Source organism: Belonocnema kinseyi, chromosome 1 (genome assembly GCF_010883055.1).
Source record: "Belonocnema kinseyi isolate 2016_QV_RU_SX_M_011 chromosome 1, B_treatae_v1, whole genome shotgun sequence".
NCBI classification, from domain to species: domain Eukaryota; kingdom Metazoa; phylum Arthropoda; class Insecta; order Hymenoptera; family Cynipidae; genus Belonocnema; species Belonocnema kinseyi.
The window spans coordinates 167,099,856-167,105,922 of NC_046657.1; the positions used below are offsets into that span (position 1 = coordinate 167,099,856).

Consider the following 6,067-nt stretch of genomic DNA (forward strand, 5'->3'; position numbering starts at 1 on the left):
GGGGGGGGGGTCTATTATTTCGGGCGCACCCGTATTCAGCCAGCGGTCAACCACCTTTGCCTTTCTTGTCCCGAATTGAGCCCAACGGTTAAATTGGGCAATTTTCGGTGGTCCCGAATTGAGCCAAAACTGCCCCGCCCATTAGAAGTATGAATATGAAGCTATGAATCATCTTTTATTTTATTTATTTTTTTGCTTTTCAATCTCTTGTATTGTGCTCGCGAAATGCTCTTAAAATGAAAATAACAGTTTTATGTCAAATTCATGCTAAACACGGTATTGTTTGAAACTTTCCCAACATAAACTATTTTCATTCAATGAGTGAAAAGTTTCCTCGTACTTTTTCACTAATTTTGAGTTGTTTCAATACTTATTATTTGTTTAAACAGTTTTTTGCGCTTGTTAATCATAAGAATTTATTATAATTTAGAATAAATTATACACTTGGGATAAACATTTGGTTAGAATTGAACTTTTAGTTAAAAAATTTAACTTTTTAGCTGAAAATTCATACTTTTGGGTTAAAACCTCAACTCTTTTGTAAAAAATTGGTCTTTTTGGTTGATAATTCAACTATTTAGTAAATAATTCAACTTTTTTATAATAAATTCGCTTTTTAAATTGAAAATTATTATTTTTTATAATGTAAATTGAACAATTTAAGTTTTGGGTAGAGAGTAATCTTTTTTAGTCTAAAAATCTAACTATTTCGTTGACAATTCGCCTTTTTAGTATAAAATTAACCTTTTGGTTAAAATTCCAAGTATTTGGTCTAAGTTGAACTTCTTTATAATTTTTTTAAATGAAAGTTCATAGTTTTAGTTCAGGATTTAACTGTTAAAAAGTGATCTTAAATTGATTGGTGAAAAATATGCGTTTTGTTGAAAGTTCGTTCATCTTGGTAGAAAATTCATCTTCATGGCTAAATAATATTATTAAAATATTAAGATTTTTGGTTTAACTGTTTATTTTTTGGATAAAAATTCAGCTTTTACAGGAAATTCTTCCTTTCAACTTCAAAATTCGAGAACTTAGTAGAAAACTCGTTTTATGCGGTTTAAACTATTTTTTGTTCATGAAAATTAAATTTCTTATTTTCCTTGTAAATGGTACAAGATATTATAAATAAGTAACAAAACTTTTTGTAGAAGTAGCTCTTTTCTAAATGTGCAAAGTGCCGTTCTTTGCGAAAAAAATTCAAAATTCTATTTATGAAGAAAAATTCTCCTGTGGTGAATTTTAGAAAAAACACCGCTATTTTGTTAATGTTTGAACGTTTTCAAAATATCGGAATAATTTCGAAATCAGTTCATAACTTTTATACCAAAATCCTGAAATAAAGCCAAAATACCTCATTCAGGTTAAAAATTATGAAATTTCAAGTAAAAAAAATTTCAACAAACTAACGTCAAATACGAATGCGTTCGTAGACTTTTTTTTCTTAAATTTTAAAATAACATGTATTACCTAACTTAGAGGTGTGATTAAATCTAGGTAATTATTTGAGATATTTTTAAAAAATATTAAGAAAATAAAAAAGTGTCTAAAAATCCCAGATTACTTAATCAATATACTAAATAACAAGAATAATAGTAATAATACTTAATAAGAACAAAAAATGATTTATAAAGTATTTTTCAAAGAGAATTTCATTACAAATAATTATTATATTGTTTAAACAATCAAGTTGCTCAACTTTTATTATTCACTATCTTACTCAGAATGAAAAGTTGACCTAAAGCGGAAAATTTAAGAGAAACTACATCTGCCTAGCATTATTGAAAGCATTTTTTGGACCGTCTAGCCTACCTAGTTATCTATAGTCACTAGAGTAGTGTATATATCCATATTGTTTTCAAATGGGAGGAGCATCCAGCAAACAAGAGAGATCCGTTTTGGCCTAATTCGGGTTCAAAATAAATGGGGCCCTCCGATGCTCAGGTCAAACACTGACCGCTGGCTCAATTCGGGTGAACCGATTGTTTCAGCCTAGTCGAGCGCTGGCGGTACAGTCTTCTTCAACAAGATTCAAAATTCGCACTGCGAACCCTACACAGTAACCACCATCGCGATACACTAGTAAGAGAAAGAGAGACACTAGGAAAAGGAAGGAAACTCAGTGCAGGACTACATATTAAGGTCCCCGTCTTCTTTTTTGATTGAACATTGAATAGTTTGGTTGAAATTTCATCACTTATGGAAACTGAAACAATTTCATATTATAAATTAATTTTGATTTGTCACCAATTTCTTTTTTTTTTTATACTTTCATTATTTGTAACTACAAATATATACTTTTCCTTAACAATGCATTGCATGTAGTCAAACAATACATTATCCCTTCGTTAGAAAAATGTGTTGGTCCTAAAAAGGGCCGTTTGTTCTTGGCTTTCTCCTGCTTGATACAGCAATCCTCATTGGGGATAGAAATACTTGATTGCTTATAAAATACTGAGAAATAATTCTTCGTTGGAGGTGTATGTGTTTCTCCAGACATATTCAATCAGGTTATGTTCAATTTTCTCAACTGACATTTTCCCGAGTCGCCTACGCAGATCCCGTTTGATCTTGGACCAGTGCGACTCAATATTTTGAGTGTGAATATTCTTGTCCTTAGGATTGACGAAATTCGTAAAGAAATTCCCCAGTAAGCACAATATTTGGCGACGTCTTTATGACATCGCTACGACATATTTACGACAACTTTACGACATCCTATGTCCATGTCGTTAAGTCGTCTTTACGATATCGTAAATATGTCGTATGATCTGACGATATTTTTACAATATCATAAAGACACTGTAACGACATAGACATAGGATATCGTGAAGCTGTCGTAAAGATGTCGTAACTATGTCGTAAAGACATCGCCAAATTTTGTGCCCGCTGGGTCAGAAATTCCATTCTAAAACTTTACTAAGATGATAGACTTGACTGTCGATGCTTCGTAAACTGAATTAATAATCTATTAAACTGAATTACTTACCTATGAAGATCGATCTAGTTTCTGAGGCAGGGGGGGGGGGGAGTATTACAGAATTAGAACGTTTTAAAAATATTTTTTTTAATTAGTATGTAATAGGGTTGTTGCATAACTTTATATAAAGTAATTTTTAAATGGATAATTAAAAATTAAACTGAACAGTCTTTTATTATTTTGATTGTTAGAAAATTATTGTTAAAAATGTTATATAGGCTAAGCGGCCAATAACAGAAGCGAATGTTTTAAATGCAGCTAAGTAATTGGCCCAGATTTTATTAGTCTAGTCACCGCTATAAACAAGTCGTCACTAATACTTTTGTATGTTCTAATAGGTTCTTGAGATAAATTTTGTTCAAATGGTCCAAAAAATGTCTCCTGAATATGAATATCTTAGTATTTTATAAGCCATTAATGTATGTCTATCCCCAGTGAGGAATGAATTATGTATTGTTCGAACACATGCAATAATTTGTTGGAAGAAAAAAAAAAAATTTTTAGTTACAAATAATTAAGGTATCAGAAGAAAAAAAGAAAATTTTTAACAAATCAAAATAAATTTATAATTTGAATTTGTTTCAGTTTCCACAAGTGAGATATTTTCAACCAAATAATTCAATGTTCAATCAAAGTGTCTCTATTTCTCTTCCTAGAATATCGCAATGGTGGGTACTGTGTAGGGTTCGTGGTGTGGACCTTGCATCTTATTGAAGAAAACTGTACAGCCAGTGCTCGACTCGGCCGAAACAATAGACCCCCCGACGGCAGGGTTAAGGTGCTGGATGGGAACCCTGTGATAGCTTTTACCCCTTGCGGATTTTTCAGTGTACTATGCTTTAGCATCATAATCAAAAAATTCTATTAAAAATATGTCTAAAAAATAACTGCGAACATCCTTGATGTTTATATCATAGATATTATATTAATTTTCCTGATAAATAACAAAACTTATTTTTATTCATCCATATTGGCGTGAAATTATAGAGAACCTGCTTTGATGCCACAAGCCCTACAGTATTAGTTTGAGCTTTAAAAGAGGATCTAATTTATCTTAAATGCAGACCCTACTTTGACGCTATACGTGGAAAAACGGCCGATTTCGAACACTTTTAGCGTCAAAGTAGGGTCTAAATTACATTGAAATCGCTGATTATTTAGAACCTACTTTGAATCTTCCAGCCCCTACTAAGGTAGGAGTTACGGTTTCAAAGTAGGGCCGAAATTTTGACTCGGGTGAACTAGTATTTAAAGAAACTGGTTTTAAAATATTTGAAATATATTTAGATAAGTTGTTAGTAGGAGAGCTCATTGTGGAAAGAATCAGTCTGCAAGCTAAATTTGGTTAATGAACCTCTAGAAGAGCATAAGCTTTTGCTAAAACACTATTGTGAGTTTTTAAACGGTAAGCGCATTGATTAATTTTTTTGTTTTCCCATCTAACAGCTATATCATTAAATTTATTTTCAATTGTTGGAACCATATTAGTTTTATGCAGAATATCATTCTTGAGAATATTTTCAACTGTTTTGTTATAGTCATCTCTATTACCTGCAAAAGTTAAATTGCCGTGATCGCCCATTACAAAAATGAAATCATAATGTTCCTTTCGGAAGGTTTTCAACTAACTTAACAGATTCTTCCAAATTTTGGAATTTATTTATATTATTATGATTCCAAACTACTTAATTATTTATTAATAAATACGATATTCATTATAGCAGTTGTTACCATCCTCGCCATAAAAAAAGACTACACGGATTTTATTGTATATCAGATACGAAAAAGTGTCAGATGAATTATTCGAACTGCAAATGTACCTTGCACCATATTTATTATAAAAAATTTACACATTCGTAAAAACTTGTTTTTCAGATTCAGGGCGTCTCAAAACGTGGACTTTTGACAAAAATGGAAGGGGTCAAATATTACAGAAATCTAATATATTCTCTTATGAGAATGTAAAAATATCGATGTACATACAACCCATTCAATACTTTCCATAGTTGTGTCGGTGTTTGATAGTATCTCACTACAGTCCGCTCTCTGAATAATTCCGGTCTGAATAGCGCCGTTTCTCCTAATTTTGGCTCGATCGCATCTCCTACCATCGCGCTATCGCTTCGAACACCGTCGTTTCAATCCGGTCTCTCTGAATAGTGCTATTCAAATAAATCTACGAAATTAGACTGGGTAGCGGATTAATGCTTTATAGTGAATATAGTAATTAATCAAATACTTACCGAATCAATTCTCGTACAAAAACGACTCGTTTCAGTTGAAACAAAATCGCAAAAAAATATCCTAACATATATATTTCGTGATTCCGAGGGGAGGGGGTATCTGCCGAGCAGCACTATTCGGGAAGAGCGGGCGCGAGTTCAATGGTGCATCCACGTGCCAACAGTGGGGCAAGCTGAGTTCAATGAAAAATATTCCCCTACCAGCCCATATCCGGCATTATTCAGAGAGTGGAATGTAAATATTACTTAAGATTACATTAGAGAAAAACTAATTCTAAATCCTAACTTACCAAAAATAATTAAGAATTAATTGTCAATAGCCATTAGAACTGCTTTCAACGATACTGTTTTTCTTTTGATAAGAAATTCTATAAACAAATATCAGATTGTCCTATGGGTTCACCTTTATCCTCAGTGTATATTTTCTGATTAGATTAAAAATTCGGAACTAAACATAATATTGAATTATTTCGAATAGTAAATCTGGTTTAAAACGTCGTGTCCATGTTTAAACAGTTTTTATTGGTAACCAAACCATGTTTAATTTAAAAGAAATGTGGAAGAAATAAAAAATGAATTGTATAAACATTGCCATAAGGTTTTTAGCAGAATTTACTACTCCTCATAATAATAGAATATTAAGTTTAATCCATAAAATGCGGTTTTAAGATATTTTTGGAAAAAGAATTGTTTAAACAAATTAGATTCTTTCAAATACTTAAAAAATGGTTAATATATTCTTTCAAATTTCTATGATTCAAATAAATAATTTTTTAAAAATGAACAAGAATGTATTGAATTGAAATTAAAATATAATTTTGCTACTGGTCGTAAAAGGGGCCCTCAC

The 6,067-nt window shown here is 31.4% G+C and overlaps 1 protein-coding gene across 3 annotated transcripts in view; it reads right to left on the bottom strand.

Moving 5' to 3' along the window:
• The window catches only part of LOC117170645 (prolyl 4-hydroxylase subunit alpha-2), a 24,967-nt gene that overhangs the window by 14,717 nt on the left and 4,183 nt on the right, over positions 1–6,067 (bottom strand). The window lies entirely within an intron of this gene.